The 20,142-nt window shown below is 38.3% G+C and overlaps 1 protein-coding gene across 1 annotated transcript in view; it reads right to left on the bottom strand.

Annotated features, from left to right (window-relative positions):
* Positions 1-20,142, bottom strand: part of Alms1 (ALMS1 centrosome and basal body associated protein) — a 125,618-nt gene that overhangs the window by 8,108 nt on the left and 97,368 nt on the right. The gene's annotated exons all lie outside the window — the stretch shown is intronic.

Raw genomic sequence — 20,142 nt, 5'->3', positions numbered from 1 at the left:
GCCTCTCCAGAATGATATTTTCACTTGACACCTATACATAATTTTGATGCTACCTAAGGAGGCCTGGGAGGAGCTAAGTGATGAACTGCATAGAGTGCTCTTTCTACTCAAGAGTGGATTTGGACACTCACACAAAGACAAATAGCAAAACACTAAAGGACCTGCGATGTTTCTTGAGTAAGTGGAGTATTATGAATCACAGGAAAGAGCCTGAAAGGCCTTTACAGCTATATTATGAGCAAGTAGAACAATAAAGATAAATTGTTATTGAAACTGATAGAATGTTGGTGAGAAATGAAAAGATCATCCAAACATAGTTGAACAAATACAAAACAGTATTACTTAAACTTGTTTCTCAAAGAAATGTCTTGCCCCAGGTTGTGGCTTCAACATTGTAGGAGGAAGGTTGTCTTCTTAAAAATGTGTTGATGAGCCTGAAGCAGTCTATCTTTTTAACTATGATCCTTATCACTTAGCCTCTTGCACAACTAGGATCACAGCATAAGCCATGGGCACCTGGTTCTGGAACAGTCTTTTAAGACCCACCAGAGCATCTAATTTGGCCAAGATGTCCACCTGAGCAGGGCAGTGAAATTCCCAGGCACAGTAACCACCAGGAGTATTAAATGTCCAAGGACAAGTACTAGATTCACATCATTTTTTACTCTAACCTGTTTAATTGAAAAAGTTCTAACCTTCCATCTGTGATGATCTCAATGGATGGTTGAACTAATTACCAACCGTAATTGTCAACCATAACCCTACGTGGGCTAATGTATAAACAGGGTTCAATATAACACTGCCTTCAGAAAAAAAAAAAGACATCTTAAATGAGGTTAATGAGAAATTTCAGATCCTTCACCAGGCTGACACCAAAACACTCCAGATCCAAAAAATTCAATACTGACAAGGTTGCTAAATTAGAATCCAAATTCAGATGATAACATACTCCAAGTATATCATTATCCTAAGTGTCATGCAAAGGTTCAACAGAAGGTATCTAAGACAGATGTTTAAAAATTACATCAGAGGCTGGGAAGTTGGCTCAGTGGTAAAGCGCTTGCCTTGCGTGCTTGAGGCCCTGGGTTCGATTCCTCAGCACCCATAAGCAAAAAAACAATCCCAAAGTGGTGCTGTGGCTCAAGTGGTAGAGCGCTAGCCTTGAGCTGAAGAGCTGAGGGGCAGCGCCAAGACTCAGAGTTCAGGCCCATGACCGGACCCAAAATAAAAACCCAAACAAAAATTACATCAGAGGACAAATAGCCCCTGAAGTCTGGTTAGAAAAAATATACCAAACCTACAGACAAATACTAGGTTTGTTCTAGAAGCCTCTGAAAATATATGAACTATCAATATGACCTTCATTGGGCAATACTAAGTGAAAACTACAGGACTGTGGGCATGAACGCTTCTTAATTAACATAGCCCACAAAGTCTATAATGAGATGGCTTAATAAACCACGGCTTTTGTTGAATCACCCAGAATTAGAAATCTAGAACTGAAAGTCCTACTTAAAAAGGAAAAAAAGTTCTTAGGGGAAAACTGATATGCATACTTTGATGAGTATTAAAAGACAACCAATTCCAAACTCTAAAAAAAAAAAAAAAAAAAGACAGCTAGGTGCTGGTGGCTTACACCTGTAATACTAGCTGCTCAAGAGGCTGAGATCTGAGGATCTCGGTTCAAAGCCATCCCGGGCAGGAAAGCCTGTGAAACTCTTATCTCCAATAAACTACCAGAAAACTGGAAGTGGCACTGTAGCTCAAATGGTAGCAAGCTAACTTTGAGCTGAAGAGCTAAGGGACAGCGTTCAGGTCCAGAGTTCAAGCCCCATGGTGGACCAAAAAAAGAAAAAAAAGACAGATTTGAGAAGTTTTTTTTTTTTTTTTGGTTGGTCATGGGGCTTGAACTCTGGGCCTGGGCACTGTCCTTGAGTATTTCAGCTCAAGGCTAGTGCTGAACTACTTTGAGCTCACAGCACCATTTCTGAGAAGTTTCTGATGACAGGAATCAATGGTGATTTTGATGGGGACTAAGAAGTCCTCTGACAAATCTTTAGGCTCCAAACATTATTTCCTCACAGAAGATTAGGGCACAACTGACAGTGTAGTACAAGACCATAGGTTCCTAATCAATAATGAAGCTATATTATTTAATGACTCCTTTAGCAAAAAGGACTAATTGGATTCTACCTATTACTGGAGTATTGGGAAAGCCCCAAAAGCAGATTTTCCTACAGCCACTAAGGTGACCTAGTATTCTGATTCACAGCTTTCTGTATGTGCTAGTGTCTAGTTCCACTATGAGCTCAAACTTGCTCTGTGAGCTCAATTATTAAGTGACCTTCCTCCCAGAGAAGCAGTAAATACAGGTGTATGTGCACCTGAATAGGCACTCCATCTTCAGCTGATGTTAACCCAGGAAAAGCCACCAAAGTGTCATGCCTTCTACTGTCATCTTGTTTCTGTTAAAGATACTCTAATTCCACCACTTAAAGGCTTAAAATAAAATAAAAACCAAAACAGTAGGCACTTGAGGGAATCCAATCCATAACTCCTCCAAATTCTAAAGTGAAATCTGATCTAGCCCTACCACTCATTTTTAAAAATACAGTATTTAATACCCAACCCAACATGATAAGCTTTAGTTCCAACTACATTGTAAGTAAAAGCCACATTTGATATTACTTTCTAATAGAGTTTATCAATTGTGACCCAAATGGACAAGAAAGTAAACAACACTACTGAGGTAGTCTATGAGGCTAGGCTGCTGGCTATTTACTTCAGCCACGCATTATAGATAATAACTCAAGAAAAATTATTTTGAATGGATATTATAATTGATACAAAAACCTTTGAGAACTCCCTGAATGAGTGAGCAATAAGTAAATGTGAAGGTATAGGACATTATAGCACATTACCATCAATGATGTGAAAACTTGGCTAACATTAAATTTATGCTTAATTTTATTTTTCCTCTATAACAAATTGACCTTAGATTAGTGAATTGATTTGTATGCTGTTCCACTCACATTATTATACTTGTATCATGTCAGCTACTCAGGAGGTGGAGATCTGAGGATCATGGATTAAAGCCAGACCAGGCAGTAAAGTCCATGTAGAGCTGTGGCTTAAGGGAAAAGCACTAGTCCTGAGTTTAAACAAGCCCCACAAGTGACAAAAAACAACAACAACAACAAAAAACAATCTGAGGACTAGTATTTTATTCATTATCTATAAGCCATTAATAAAATTGTTCAGGATATTTACCCTATAGTACCTAACACTTACATTCTTCTAAATTTCTTATTGGCAGAGGGTAAATGGTTCACTTGCTTTTCCATTCTACATGTAAGTCAGCTGTGAATACCTTTTGCCTTTAAATGGACAGACTCTCATCGACTATTCTTTAATACTGTTTGGTAGTGCTGCCACTTGGATTAAAAATCTCACCAGTGAGCTTTGAGGATATATTAACTACAAGAGTTTTAAATGTTATTATTTGAATTGGGGAACTCCACTGCAGTATGTAGATGATTTGCTCATCAAGAGCCTCGCCTAAGAAACACCATCCAGATTCAGAATCACTTTGCCAAATGCTGGTATAAAATGTCTTTTTCTGAAGCAAAATTTGCAAAGAACAACTTGTTTACCTGTGGTTCCAATTATATCAAGGTTAGTGAGGACAGTATTTAGGTCCCCAAGACCTGAATGAAGTTCAGAAGGTTCCTGGGACTGACAGGCTACTACAGAATACAGATACTTATTTGGAGCTTATAGTAGTGAAGCCCTTAGCTTTAATTGGGATAGATCTTGAGCCTTTAATTTGGTTAACAAATGTTAAACTGCTCTTAAAACTCTCAAGGACTGATGGAGGTTTGCCCATGCTCAACCTTGTTCTTTTCAGTTGCTGGGTAGTTTCCCAACCTGCATTTCTTCGAAGCAATTGGACTATATGGCCAATGGGTGGCCTGCTCCTTTCTGGACAGTAGCTTAGGCCTTTGAGTTCTTGCTTGGCTTTTTTTGCTCATTGCTGGTGCTCTACCATTTGAGCCATGCCTCCAGCCCAGTAGCCACTTGTGATGTGAAGGAAGCTGAAAAGTTTACCCTTGGGATGACCTACTACCATTGCCACATCAGGTCTTAAACTTGCTGAACTGCCAGGAGGCTGGACAAATATCAAGCGATCTTGTTAGATGATCTTAATGTGACCCTTCAAACAACTATCAGGTTTAGAACTAGCTATGTTGCTGTCTGCCTGCAGGATCTGATCCTGCAGATTGATTTGTGGATTGATTTGTAGAAGTTCTTTATACTTTTGTAGCTGACAGGTGTGACACATTACAAGTAGGTTATGCAAACTGAGAACTCTTCATGCATGAAAAGAGCTTCATGTATTATGTAAAACACCACTCTGTTTATTCAGTAGTGCCTCTACAAGAGCTCATCAAATCAAACTACCCCCAGAATATACATCTGCTCAAAAGGTTACATTAATAGTCTCCAGAAGGTGTTATATGGAGAGAGGTTTCTACCTCCAATAATGATACAAAGGATCCTCAGATGATATGCAAACTCCTTCATGGGCAAAAGAGGTAGCAATCAATCACACACTGCCCTAGGTATCAAAGGGAGACTGTAAACAGGTAGAAGAGCCCAACAATGAAATTTATGAAACCCTTTCTCTATTGGAAGGTAAACCCTCATATAGACATATCTGAAAAGCTTATTTTTGTTATGGCTTAACTATCTCCATTAAGACTCTAATGTTGAGTGAATTATATTAACTTAATTTTTTCAGGTGATACCTCAGAGGGCCAGTATTACATCAAATAATAAAAGAGGTAACCCAGAGGTGCCAACTTTGTTTAAAGAGTATCTGAAGAAAAACAGCTGCCTATAATCTCAGGGTGCTCAGGATTATGGTCAATTCCTTTAAAGACTGAAAGTGGACTTCACCCATATGCCTAAGACTGCTGAAAACTTCAGTTACCTACTAGCTTTTGTTGATACATTTTCTAGTTGGGTCAAGGCATATCCTATAGTACCAAAAGAGCTTCAGAGGTGGTATGAGCCCTGCTAAAAGACATTATCCCTATATATGGCATACCCGATTCCTTACAAAGAACAGAAGACTTCTCTCGTTTCATAGGTAACAAAACATGGGTGACATGGAATCAAGCCAGGTACCAGCTGTAAACCTAGCTAGCTTCTTCAGGAAGCTAAGATTAGCCCTCCTGATCCCTACAAAATCTATGTTATCCCACTAAACAGAAATTTCCACAAAAGACCTCAAATATCTCTTCAAAAAAGGCACTTTATCCAAGCAGCACACCGGAATCATTAATTATACTTCTGTCACTTCACTTTTTCCTTGCTCCAAAGCACCTCAGTCTATCTTTTTCCAGATTAGACTCTGTAGTTTCTGAAGTCCATTGGCAGACTAACTTGCATGTACAAGAAGCTCCCCTTCTCTGCCCCCATTAGACTGCCTTGGAAAAAACAGTTAATTGGTTTATAATAAAAATTGTCCATGTGGCCTAGAATTGGGAAGCATGTATTTTTCCTTCACCTGGCAGAGAATGCCTATTCCTATCCTCTAATCAAGAGCACCCTGGGATGTTTTAAACAGTTAACTGTAACAAAATTGTGTTTGCTTTAGTCAATGCCACTCTAGTTTGGGCTAAGGAGTAAATGATGAATCAAGTGGTTAAGGACAAAACAAGTTCAGCTAGGAAAATATAGCTCCAAGCAGTTAAAACTAATAATTATTGTGAAACATGGGTTATACCCCAAGAGATGGTTATATGAAATCTATCAAAATTGAATCCATGGCTTAGCCAACAAATTCATTTCATAGACAAGGGCACATTCCGTACCACAAGGATGGCTATGTAAATGCAAAAACCATGAGTGGTCCTGCTTGCCCTATGAATGCATTGTTTGGCGCAGCTGGAGTTGCCCATGCCTTCCAGAACAAACTGTCTCCCATTTGTTAGTTCCCTATACTCCAAACACAGTAAAAGCCAGAAACCAAATAAAGAGAACTTCTTGGTGGTTCTACTCCTGGCTATATTCAATATAGAAGTATATTAATATACAGGCCCTATTCGATATAGGGTTTTTACTTAAGCACTAATCAAACACACACACACACACACACACACACACACACACACACACACAGCTTTTAACCAATTCAGACAGGCTACCACCACTCTTAAATCATAGACTACACACTTCCTTTGCAAGAAAGCTTCCAAAATCAGATTGCCTTAGGAATGACTGCTGTTCAAAGGAGAACTTGTGCTGTTATCAAGACAGAGTATTGAAGGGTGCTGGTGGCTCCTAGTTACACAGGAGGTTGAGATTTAAGGATGGTAGTTCAAAGCTAGCTGGGGCAGACAAGTCTGTGAGACTCTTATTTCCAATTAACCACCAGAAACCAGATGTGGCACTGTGGCTTAAAGTGGTAGAGTGCTAGTCTTGAGCAAAGAGAGCTCAGGGACAGTGCCCAGGCCCCAGGTTCAAGCCCCACAACTGGGGGAGGCAAGCGTGCTGTAATTATATCCTTAATTATTCAAACAGTGTAACTAAAGTGATGAGATATAAACATATTGTCTCTGCTGATCAATTTAGTAAATGGCTAAAATCTTTTTTTTTCTGAATGGAGACACTTATCTTTAAGCCTGTTATTTTCCTTTCATTTCTCCTCATCAGTGCTGTTTAACTTACTGCAATTCGTAAGGCTAGAGCCCAGACCATTTTACCAACTTAGAAATACTTCTGTTGGGCTGGGAAGGTGGCTCAGTGGTAGAGCACTTGCTTTGCATGCATGAGGCCCTGGGTTTGATTCCTCAGCACCACATAAGCAAAAAGAAAAAAGCCGAAAGTGGCGCTGTGGCTCAAGTGGTAGAGCACTAGCCTTGAGCTGAAGAGCTGAGGGACAGCTCCCAGGCCCAGAGTTCAGGCCCCACAACTGGACCCAAAAAAAGAAAAAAAAAAAAAGAAATACTTCTGTTAACTTGTGGGCAGGAACAGGAGGGGGAAACGGGGAAAGCAAAGGTAACGTACAAAAACAAAATATACTCATTACCTGACTTATGAAATGGTAACCTCTCTATATACCACTTAATAATAATAAAATTGTATTTCAAAAAATACTTGTTATATTCCCCACAAAAGGCATATGAAATTAATTCTCTAATCCTGTCAAGATCTTCCATTTTGAGATCTCTACTATGACCCAATCAGCAATAAGTAGCTAGTAAAGAAAATGGCCTTGGCATGATTGTTCCTAATGAGCCTGATTTGTTTTCCATGGTTTGTTATTTTCCTGGTTTCTAAGCACAAAATCATTAGCATATAATCAAAACCATTAGAGTGGTATGTGGAGCTTTATGACTACAGAGTGAATGATGGCACCAGATAAACCAGTTTGTTCCCAAAAAAAGAATGAAAAAAAGGAAGGAAGGTGAGAAGAGAGGAAGGGAGGGAAGGAGAGGGGAGGGGAAGGGAGGAAAGGAGGGAGGGAAGAAAAGGGAGAGGAGGAGAGGGGAGAGGAGGGAGGTGGCTTTGGGACCTTAGCTCCCAAATTAAAACTGTGACTTGACAGTGAGGAATTGAAGGAGGGCACCAATGTTACCAACTCCATTTTGTTCTTCTCAGGCTCTATGTATACCTCTTTGATTTTTTTTTCCTGAGTCTCATATAATCACCTAGGATTCCAGAAGGGACAGGACTGATTGCTAAAATTTTTATATGAAGGAGGACCAAACTCCCCCCAAGCAATAGCAAGCCTTGCACAACAAAGACATCCCACAAAGGGCAATAACCTATAATGACTGTAAACTGGAGCAGTAACCTATAGCAGAAGTAATTGTGAGACTCAGATTGCTGCTCTCAAGTGATGTAGTGATTGTAATTTCTCCAGGAACCATTCAAGACTAAGATGATGACCAATCAGACCACTGACCTGGTCAAGCCTATCTGCTATGTCAACTATGCATATTTCAAATCCTTACTCTTGCCTCTTTTATTCTATAAAACCTTAAAGTTCCAGTAAGCTCCTTAAAGATAGTTTGGGGGCCTGTGTTCAGATGCAGCTATGTTCAGCTAAATTTCCTTTCTCTATCTTCCACTATTACTTGTCTTTTTAATCAACATATTGATGTGGATAGCACAACTTAGTTCAGTTGGGGACCCTGGAGTGGGGACTTTTTGCCCTAAAATCTCCTCTTACCAAAGGACAGTGAGGAAGATGAAATCATGTAGATACACAATACATCCAAGGTGGCTCTAAACAAGGGAAACCATGTGAGGTACCCTCTCAGACTTACTTTCAAAGGAGACATTTAAAAAGCAAAGTGTGCTACCAATTTTATGAGAAATGGTAATATATATATATGTTTGCTGTTTTGCATATAAATATTTGAAGGAAGAGTCCAGGTTGGAAAGGAAGAGGTAAACTTCTTTTCATTCATAAATGACAGGATCCTACCTATAGAAAATACTAAAAAGTCACAAAGAAATATTCAAAATACTACTAAGTTTAGCCAGACTGCATACCAGTAACATTAGAGATAATAAGTAAGGACATTTCCGTATTGTTGCAATGAACAAACAAAATTTAAAAAACAATCCTATCAAAAACATAAGAAATAAAATATTTAAGAATTAAGTTATAGGGCTGGGAAGGTGGCTCAGTGGTAGAGAGCTTGCCTTGCATGCATGAGCCCCTGGTTCGAGTCCCCAGCACCACATAAGCAAAAAAGAAAAAAGCCAGAAGTGGAGCTGTGGCTCAAGCGGTAGAGCGCTAGCCTTGAGCTGAAAAGCTGAGGGACAGCGCCCAGGCCCAGAGTTCAGGCCCACGACCGGACCCAAAAAAAAAAAAAAAAAAGAATTAAGTTATAGATATGCTAAGCTTGAATATTAAGGACTATAAAAGATTTCTGGGAAATACTAAAGATAAAAATAAATTATGAGACATTTCACATATATGGATTAGTCTAAGAAATCTGTAACTGTTCTCAAGCTTCCATGAAAATGTAAAGAACTGTAAGAGCCACAAATTATTGAGGAAGAACGGTGGCTAAGTGTGAAGAAGCATACCTGTAAAACTAGTACTTGCCCCCCAGAAGGCAGAGGCAGGAGGATGGCCTGGGCTACAGAGTTAAACCTTGTCTCAAAAATAAAACAACAACAAAAAAAGATAGAAAACTTACGTTTTTCAAGTTAAAAAGTTTCAGTAATTTAGACATTGTGGAATTCATGTAAAACTGACAGATATATTGATTAAAAGAACAGAAGAACTAAGAGTCTAAAAGCTCATTTATTGAAAATTTACTTTCAACCAAACAGCAAGGCCATATAATGTTAACCTCCCTCATGTAATGTTAACTTCCCTCATAGATTCACCATAAGCACAATGCAGATCTGTATTTGTGTCTAAACAATTTGTTTGGACCATGGGATAGAACATTTAAAAAAATTAATTCACAACTGCTACTGGTAAACTACCAACTATCCATGGTGAATCACAAATATCTCATCAACCTTCAGAACTAAGTGTGAATCAGCTCACATAGTTCTATGTAATGGGGCTGCCACATATAGATGTGACTATCAATATAAGTGGTAACTGACATTATCAGCTACTATGGTTTAAATGTGTATAATCTGGCAAGGAACTATGTGCTTGTTCTCTGCTTTAGTTTCAATGTTCACTATTACAAGAGCAAACTTACTGATGTTGCTTTATTATGAAAAGGGAAAAAAGAAAGGAAATGATATTTCAGAACTTTTGAATTGTATTTGTTTCAAAAGTATAAGGTAATGGGTGCCAGTGGCTCATCCACTTATATAAGGCTTGTGGTTGAAAGACAGCCAATGTAGTACTGTAGTACCAAAAAAGTGCCAAAGGCTCAACTGGTAACGCACTAGCCTCGAGCAAAAGTAGCTCAAGGATAATGTCTAGGTCTTGAATTCAAGCCCTAGGCACCACACACACACACACACACACACACACACACACACACACACACACACACACACACACACACACACACACACACACACACACACACACACACACACACACACACACACACACACACACACAAAATTAGGTACGATTTGGGGTGCAACTCATTCTCATACTTGTTGGTTAGAGACATCAGATACAGAAAAGCTTTTCAATTAAGAAATAACTTCCTACATAAAAATGAGCCTGGATACACATATCCATTCTTCATGAAGGAAGACTGTTACTACTGTTCACCAGACAGCCACGAGCTTGTAGGAGATTCTTTTCCTTGTGAGGAACAGGTTTGTAGTAATTAATTTAAAATCACCTAAGTTTAGGACCAGATAGGTACACTGATAAAAGTTTGAGTCAAAATTAGAAATAAAGTCTAGGATCCCAAAAGACAGTGTTTTGTTGTGAACAGTTTTTGGAAATGTCCAAATCAATAAAAAAAATTACAGACCCCATCATCTCTGGCAATACTGGGGTTTGATCTCAGGTCCTTGAGTTTATTAGGTCCTGGGTAGGTTCTACCACTTGAGTCATGCCTCCCAACCCTTTTGCTTGGTCATTTGTCAGGCAGGGTTTTTACCCAGGGCCAGCCTCATACCACATTCCTTTTACCTATGTTTCTAGCACAGCTTTGATTACAGGACACCTGGCTTGGTTATGGGACCTCACTCATTTTTTTGCCTGGGCGGGCCTTGAACTATATCTTCCTGATCTCTACTTCTTGAGTATCTGGGATCACAACTGTGTGCCATCATGCTTGGCCCTGAAAATTATAGTTTTAATAATAGAATTTAGAGGCTACTAAGGGGTGAACCAATTATAAAGTATAAAAAGCACCATTTATACCCCGTTTTCTCTGTATTTGATGTTGGTATAATTTGTGGAGGGGAAGGGAAAAAACAAATTGTTTAAATAGGAATATAGGTGGACCCATTGCAACAATGAGATGTACAAGACGTTACGTCGAAAAACAAACTTTACAACTTTGGCGGGGGGGGGGGGGGGGGGGGGGGGTGGGGGGGTGGGATGGTAAGGGAAAACAAAGGAAGAGGCAACAATGCTTGATAAGAAATGTACTCATTACCTTGCTCATGTAATTGTAACCCCTCTGTACGTTATTTTCTTTTTTTGGGGGGGTCCAGTCATGGGGCCTGAATTCTGGGCCTAGGCGCTGTCCCTCAGCTCTTCAGCTCAAGGCTAGCACTCTACCACTTGAGCCACAGCGCCACTTCCGGCTTTTTTTTTCCTTCTGCTTATGTGGTGCTGAGGAATCGAACCCAAGGCCTCATGCATGCAAGGCAAGCGCTCTACCACTGAGCCACCTTCCCAGCCCAGGTATTTTCACAATTAAAAAAAAAAAGTGCCATTCCGACATATACATATACACATATATATATATAATGTTGGTCATAGGGCTTGAACTCAGGATATGGGTGCAGTCCTTGAGCTTTTTTGCTCAAGGCTAGTATTCTACCACTTTGAGCCACAGCACCATTTCTGATTTTCTGGTAGCAATAGAAGATAAAGAGTCTGGACTTCCCTGCCCAGGCTGGCTTTGAACCATGATCCTCAGAGTTCAGCTTCCTGAGTAGCCAGGATTACATGTGTGAGCCACCAGGGTCTGACCCACATTTTTGACATATATTTATTTAATTCCAAAACACAGGACTAAAAAATTGTAAATCAGGAACTCAGGTCATTTTAGAAAAGCAGAACCTGGTATCTACTTTCTTAGATATGGTAGATAAATAACTATGAAAAATACCAAATCTCCATTTTGTTTGCATAATAGGTCCTTAGAAAATTTCTTGTGATACCAGAATAAGACTGCAGAATGAAAAAAAATGTAAAGCCAAAATTCAAACTATAGCTATGAGGATTGCTAATATATACCATGGAAGTCATTATGGCAAAAGGTCATTAAAACCGAGTTCAAAGCTAGCCTGGGCGGAAAAGTCCCCATAAGACTCTTATCTCCAATTAACCACCAGAAAACCAGAAGTGGAGCTATGGCTCAAAGTGGTACAGTGCACCTTGAGCAAAAAGTGCTAAGGGACAGCAACCAGGAAGAGTTCAAGCCCCAGGAAAAAACAAAAAACAAACACCACCAAGAAACTGAAGATAAGATCTGAAACTTTAAATCTACTACTAGAAAATATAGGGAAGCACCTGGAAATTGTTAGGTATTGTTAGATATTTTCCGACTAGGATTTCAGTTACCCAGAGGATGAGACCAAGAATTGACAAATAGAATTACATCAAATTGAAGAGTTTCTACATAGCAAATCAAACAATCATTAGAAATAAGAGACAACCTAAGGAATGTGAGAATATCTTCACCAACTATCTAACCAATAAAAGACTGATATTCAGAATATACAGAGCTCAAAAAATTAAACAGCAAAAGAGTAATCCAAGCCATAAATAAGCAACAGATCTAAATACAAATGGCTGATATATGAAAAAATGTTCAACATCCTAAGCCATAAAAGACATGGAAATCAAAACCAAACTAAGATTAGTCTTACTCCACTCAGAATGGTATCAATCAAGGAAACAAACAACAAATGTGTGTGTGAGGAGAGAAACCCTCATATGCTGTTAGTGAGAATGTAAACCAAGGAAGTCACTATGGAAATCAAAATGGATTTTGATTTTCCTCAAAAAACTAAAGCTAAAACTACATCTTTCCTTATAACCCTGTTGTACCAATACTGGGCATAAATCTGATGGAGAGTAAATCAATACCAGAAAAGTACCTGCACATCTATAATTATTGCAGCACTATGTGGAATCAGCTGAGGAATCCAATAACAAATGAATAAAAATGTGATTATTACATATAATTTTATAGATCACATTTGTATATATATACATACTATGGATACACAAACCATGAAGAAAAATGAAATAATGTAATTTGAAGGAAAATGGATGGAATTTGAAGACATCATATTGAGAGACAAACCAAGCTCAAAACCCCAGATACTGTATTTTTATGCTCTTATGTGCAAGCTAGACTTAAAAGACATGGAGATATAAATGTATGTGTACACATATACACTGTATACATAATTAACTATATAGATAAGCATAAAATGTGAGTCTGAAGGACTATACTTATGAGAAGAGGGAGATGGAAAAGAGAAAGACAGTAAAAGATTTTGTAATATATTGTAATTATATATGAACACAGTAAAAAGAACTTTAATGAAAGCTTTGACTTTCATTAAGGGGTTGGGAAAACAGAGAAAGAAAAACAGCTCTGTTTGAGGAGGTACTAGTAGGAGAATAAGGAGGTGAATAAGAATGGATAGAAGTGGATTGTTTGCATATATGAAAATAGAACAATAAAGCCTACTGAATTTTGAGAAAATGGGGAAGTAAAAGAGAGGAATAAAGGGGGTGAGGTTGATTGGAATACACTATACACAAGAGTGAAAATGTCACAATGAAATCCTCCCTTGTATAAGTAATATATGCTAATTTTTAAAAATTAGGTCAAGAAACTATAGTAAATTTCCTGGCGGAGATTGAAGAGAAACCAACAGTGAAGTACTCAACTCATGGGAGGAAAAAAAAAAAACCAGAAATTTGACAAATGATCATGAAAACCCTATAAGATGATAGTAGTGAGTTGAAATGGGTCCCAAAGATTTTCTATCAGATTTGAAAATTCAAGGTCTAGAAGTTATCCCATGTTTTCCTTCTTTGCATTCTGCCAAATATTGCTCCTGTGTGTATGTGCAAGTGCAGATTATCCAGATAACTGGATAACATGCAAAAGAGAACAAAACTGCATCCTCTACATATAAACATTTTTAAAAAATGATCATGGATCAATAGAAAGCCCACAGATTGGGAAAAGATCTTCACTAGCCATACAACAGACAAGGGTCTCATATCTAAAATATACTTGGAACTCAAAAAATTAAATGCCCCAACAACAAATCCTCAAAGAAACAACTGCCCAATAAATAAGTGGGCTAAAAACTTGAAGAGAAACTTCTCTAAACAAGAAAGAAGGATGGCCAATAGACACATGAAGAAATGCTCAATCTCCCTAGCCATAAAAGAAATGCAAATCAAAACAACATTGAGATACCACCTCACTCCAGTTAGAATGGCTATAATCAAGAACTCTAACAACAACAGATGCTGGAGGGGATGTGGACAGAAGAGAACCTTATTTCATTGTTGGTGGGAGTGTAAACTTGTTCAACCACTTTGGAAAGCAGTATGGAGGTTCCTCAAAAGACTTCACAAAGAGCTCCCCTATGACCCAGCAATCCCACTTTTGGGCATTTACCCAAATGCTTACAAACAAGACCACACTAAAGCTACCAGCACAACTATGTTTATTGCAGCATTATTTACCATAGCTAAGATATGGAACCAATCCAGATGCCCCTCAGTAGATGAATGGATCAAGAAAATGTGATATATATACACAATGGAATTCTATGTCTCCATCAGAAAGAATGACATTGCCCCATTTGTTAGGAAATGGAAAGGCTTGGAAAAAATTATATTAAGTGAAGTAAGCCAAGCCCAAAGAAACATAGGTCCCATGGTTTCCCTTATTTGCAATATCTAGTATATGTCTGAGTCAAGCAGAAAAGGTCAGATAATGTGATGTTAGGAAAATGAACCCTTAGATATGTATTTAAATGTTTTTTTCTTTCATGCATTTGTTTCTAACGCATTTATAAGATTATTTCTTTGTTGCTTTGTATGTCCCCCCCCACAGTATAACCCCTGCTTTCACTATATTTGATGTCGGTATAATTTGTGGAGGAGATGGGGAAAAACAAGTCGTTTAAGGATACAGGTGGACCCGTTGCAAACTATGAGAAGTACAAGTCGAAAACGAACTTTACAACTTTGGTACCCGGGGGCGGGGGAGAAGAGAGGGAAGGGGGAGGGACTGGGGGGGGGTGCAGGGGAGGCTGGGAAGGGATGTGAAGGGTAAACAAAGGAGGAGGGTGTAATGTTTGATAAGAAATGTACTCATTATCTTGCCCATGTAATTGTAACCACTCTGTACAGTATGTTCACAAAAAATTAAAATTAAAAAATAAAAATAAAAAAATGATCATGAATCTAATTGTAAGAGCCAGTATTACAAACCCTTTAGAAGAAAATAAAGCAATAAAATTTGCTTAGGCAATAATTTTGTGTTTTGGTGTTTTGCTTTTTTTTTTTTTTGGAGGGGAGGGGGATGTTAGTCATGGTGCTTGAACTGTCCCTGAGCTTTTTCATCAACACTGTACCCCTTTGAGCCATAGGGCCACTTCCTAATACCTGTTGGTTAATTGGAGATAGGAGTTTCATAGACGTTCCTGCCCAGAATGGTTTCAAACCACAATCCTCAGATCTCGGCCTCTTGAGTAGCTAGGATTAGGCAAGAGCCACTGGTATCCAGCTAACAATAGTTTTAGATATGACACGAAAAGCACAAATGAGAGACATATATAAATTGGACTTGGTCAAATTAAAATTTGTGAACTATTAAATGCAACCATCAAGAATTTGAAAAGCCTAAAAAAACAGAACATGTTTATAAAGCATGTATCAAAACATTTGTATGCAGGATTTAGAGAATTTATAGAACTTATATTCATAATAAAATGAGAACACAATTTAAAAATGAGCAAAGGATGAAAACAGAAATTCCTCATAGAAGATATACAAATAGCATGGCTGATAGTACAAGAAAAGGCATTCAATATTACCAGCCATTAGGAAAATGCAATTCAAAGGTAAATGAGATACTACTGCCTAAAATCCATTAGGATAGCTATAATTAAAATACAGATGCTAACTACTGATAAAGATATGGAAAAATTTGGCTGGGTGCTGGTGGCTCACACTTGTAATCCTAGCTACTTGGGAGGTTGAGATCTGAGGATCATAGTTCAAAGCCAGCCCAGGCAGGAAAAGTCTGTGAGACTCTTTATCTCCAATAAACCACCAGAAAACCAGAAGTGTCACTGTGGCTCAAATGGCAGAGCACTAGCCTTAAGTTGAAGAGCTCAGGGACAGGGCCCAGGCTGAGTTCAAGCTCCACAACCAACAACAACAACAACAAAAGATATGGAGAAACTAGATTATGCTAATATGCTCAGTGGTAATGTAAAAAGTTACAACTACTTTGGAAAACAGATTAGCACTGGGCATGATGAAGCTGAGGGGGAAGATCAAATTTAAGAGCAGTCTGGGCTACATACCAAGAACATGATTCTTAAAATTAAAAAAATGCAGGGTGGCAGGTATTCATGGATTAAATAGAGATGTACCATATGACCTAGCAATTCAACTTCTGACAATTTCAAAGAAAACTGAATAAAATAGGTCCACACAAAAACACACACCTTTTTATAGTAGCATAAGTCAGCATAAGAGTATAAAAAGTAAAACAACCAAAATACCCATTAACTTATGAAGATGTAAACAAAATGTATAACCATGTAAGGTGTTTATTCAGACATAATAAGCAATGAAGTCATTCATGCTGCAATGTAAATGAACTTTGAAAATATTACTTAAGTAAAAGAAGCTACACACAAAAGGTTATATGATTCTGCTTATATCAAGTGTTCTTAATAAGTGAATGTGTAAAACCAGAAAGTGGGTTTGTAGTGGCCGGGAGGTATGGTAAACAGAAAAGAACTTCTAATGAGCATAGGGTTTTGTTTTCAGGAAACAAAAATGTTTGGGTATGACTGAAAAAGACAGTAGAGTCTTTAAGTATATTAAAAGTAACTGAATCATACACTTTAAAAGGTGAATTGTGTGTGAACTTGATCTCAATAAAAGTAATAGTGACCAGTGCTGATATAATCTGGAAAAGAAATGAGACTTTTTTAAAGCTTAAAAAAGAAAAATATTTTACAATTTTAAAAAATAAAAACATTTAAGAACCCAGGAATAAGGATTGGAAGGATTAACATATTGAAAATGGCAATACTTCCAAAGGCTATCTACAAATTCAATGCAATCCCTCTCAATATTCCAACCTCATTCTTTAATGAAATAGAAGCAACCCAAAAATTCATATGCAACAATAAAAGGCCCAGAATAGTAAAAACAGTGCTAGAAGAGTATCAATACCAAATTTCAAACTCTACTACAAAGCCACAGTAATCAAAACAGCTTGGCACTGGCACAAGAACAGACTTGAGGACCAATGGAATAGAACTGAAGACCCAGAAATGAACCCACAGACCTATAGCCACCTAATCTGTGATGAGAGCTGAAAAAAAAAAAAAAAAAAAACAGAATGAAAGACAGCCTCTTCAGTAAATGGTGCTGGCAAAACTGGTTAAACACTTGCACCAGAATTAACTCCAAATGGATCAAAGACTTCGAAGTCAAAGCAGACACATTACAAGAACGAATAGGAGAAACTCTAGGGCTCCTTGGCATAGGCTGAATTTTTCTTTTTTTTTTTGTAGGTCGTGGGGCTTGAACTCTGGGCCTGGGCGCTGTCCCTCAGCTCTTCAGCTCAAGGCGAGCGCTCTACCACTTGAGCTACAGCGCCACTTCCGGTTTTCTGGTGGTTTATTGGAGATAAGAGTCTCACTGTCTCTCCTGCCTGGGCTGGCTTTGAACCGCAATGCTCAGATCTCAGCCTCCTGAGTAGCTAGGATTACAGGCGTGAGCCACCAGCACCCGGCTGAATTTTTCTTAATAAAGACCCAGAAACACAACAAATCAAATAAAGGCTGGACAAATGGGATTGCATGAAACTGCAGTTTCTGCATGGCAAAGGACATAGCTAGCAAGACCAACAGAAAGCCCTCGGATTGGGAGATCTTCACTAGCCATACAATGGACAAGGGTCTCATATCTAAAATACACTTAGAACTCAAAAAACTAAATCCCCCAACAACAAATCCTCAAAGAAACAACAATAAATAAGTGGGCTAAAGACTTAAAGAGAAACGTCTCTGAAGAATTAAGAATGGCCAATAGACACATGAAGAAATGCTCAACCTCCCTAGCCATAAAAGAAATGCAAATCAAAACAACACTGAGATTCCCTCACCCCACTTAGGATAGCTATAATCAAGAAATCTAGTAACAACAGATGCTGGAGAGGATGTGGCCAAAAGGGAACCTTATTGCACTGTTGGTGGTAGTGTAAACTTGTTCAACCACTTTGGAAAGCATGTATGGAGATTTCCTATGACCCAGCAATCCCACTTTTAGGCATTTACCCAACCGATCACAAACAAGGCCATACTAAAGCTACCAGCACAACTATGTTTATTGCAGCATTATTTACCATAGCTAAGATATGGAACCAACCCAGATGCCCCTCAATAGATGAATGGATCAAGAAAATTTGGTATATTTATACAATGGAATTCTATGCCTCCATCAGAAAGAATGACATCGCCCCATTTGTTAGGAAATGGAAAGACTTGGACAAAATTATATTAAATGAAGTAAGCCAGGCCCAAAGAAACATAGGTCCCATGGTTTCCCTTATTTGCAATAACTAGTATAAGTCTAGGACAAGCAGAAAAGGTCAAAAGCTATGTACATATGACCAGATAAGATGATGTTAAGTGAAATGAACTCCAAGGGACACAAGTGGTTTTCTTTTTCTTGCTATTGTTTTTATTTAATATGTACTATGTGATTTTTTTGTTTTTCTTGTATGTTCTTCCCCCATGGTAAACTGTTTTCACTCTACTTGATGTTGGTGCCCTGCATCTTGTATATACATTTTTCTAATTTAGGGAGGGGAAAGGAAATACAAAATGCTGAAATAAGGATACAGTTTGACCCAGTGTAATAATGAGATGTACAAGACACTATGTTGAAAATGGACTTTACAACTTGGGATGGGGGCGGGTGGGGGGGGGGGGGAGAAGTTGAGGAGATGGGGAGGGAAAGGATGGTAGGAGAAAAACAATGGAGAAAGTAACAATGCTCGGTAGGATATGTAATCATTACTCATGTAATTGTAACCCCTCTGTACAATATTTTTACAATAAAAACATTTTTAAAAAAGTATGCAGGAATAAAAAACCATAAATGTGGTGCATTCCTATAACTCAATACTCCAGAGGCTGAGATAGAAGGATCAATAAGAGTTCAAGGCTAGTGAATTTTTTGTTATTGTTGTTTTGCTGGTACTGTGGCTTGAGCTTATACCACATACAAAAATTAACTCAAAATGGATACGAGGCCTACAACCATAAAACTTTCAGAATATGGGAAAATTTTTATGACAATGAACTTGACAATAATTTTCCTGGATATGACACTAAAAGCACAGACTTTGAACAAGGTTAAAAATAGACAAGTTTGATATCAAACTCAAAACCTGTATACCAAGAAACACAATCGTCAGAGTGAATTAGCTGAATTCAGAATGGGGGGAAGAACACTTAAAAACATGTATCTGAGCCAGGCACTAGTGGCTCTTGCCTGTAATCCTAACTACTTCAGGAGGCTGATATCTGAGGATCTTTGTTTGAAGCGAGGACAGGCTGGAAAGTTTATGAGACTCTTAAATCCAATTAAACTCCAAAAATGCTGAAAGTGGAGATGTGGCTCAAGTGGTAGAATGCTAGCCTTCAGCAAAAAATCTCAGGGACAGCACTCACAGCCCAAATGCAAGCCCCAGAAATGGCACACATATACATGTGCACACACACACAACATGCACACATGCATGCGCACACACATGTATCTGATAGTAAGTTAATATCCATAAAATATAAAGAATGCTTGCTACTAAAAAGAAAAAAAAGGAAAAGAAAACTTGATTGTCCTTAAAATAGATGGAGTCCAGTGCAGGTGGCTCACACATATAATCCTAACTACTTAAGAGGGTTAAGATCTGGAGGATCAAGCTCTGGAGGTCAGTTTTGCAGGAAGGTCTGCAAAATTCAATCTTCAATTAATTTTAGACTGGAGGTATGCTCAAGAGGTACAGTGCCAGCATAAGAAACCTGAGTATTGGAAGGGATGGGAAGGGGAAACAAAGGAGAGGCTACAATGCTTGATAAGAAATGTACTCATTATCTTGCCCATGTAATTGTAACCCCTCTGTACAGTATTTTCACAATAAAAAAAAAAAAGAAACC

This window comes from Dipodomys spectabilis, unplaced genomic scaffold (assembly GCF_019054845.1).
Source record: "Dipodomys spectabilis isolate Male_0828 unplaced genomic scaffold, ASM1905484v1 ptg000262l, whole genome shotgun sequence".
Classification (NCBI taxonomy): domain Eukaryota; kingdom Metazoa; phylum Chordata; class Mammalia; order Rodentia; family Heteromyidae; genus Dipodomys; species Dipodomys spectabilis.
This window is presented reverse-complemented; position numbering and strand designations above follow the sequence as displayed.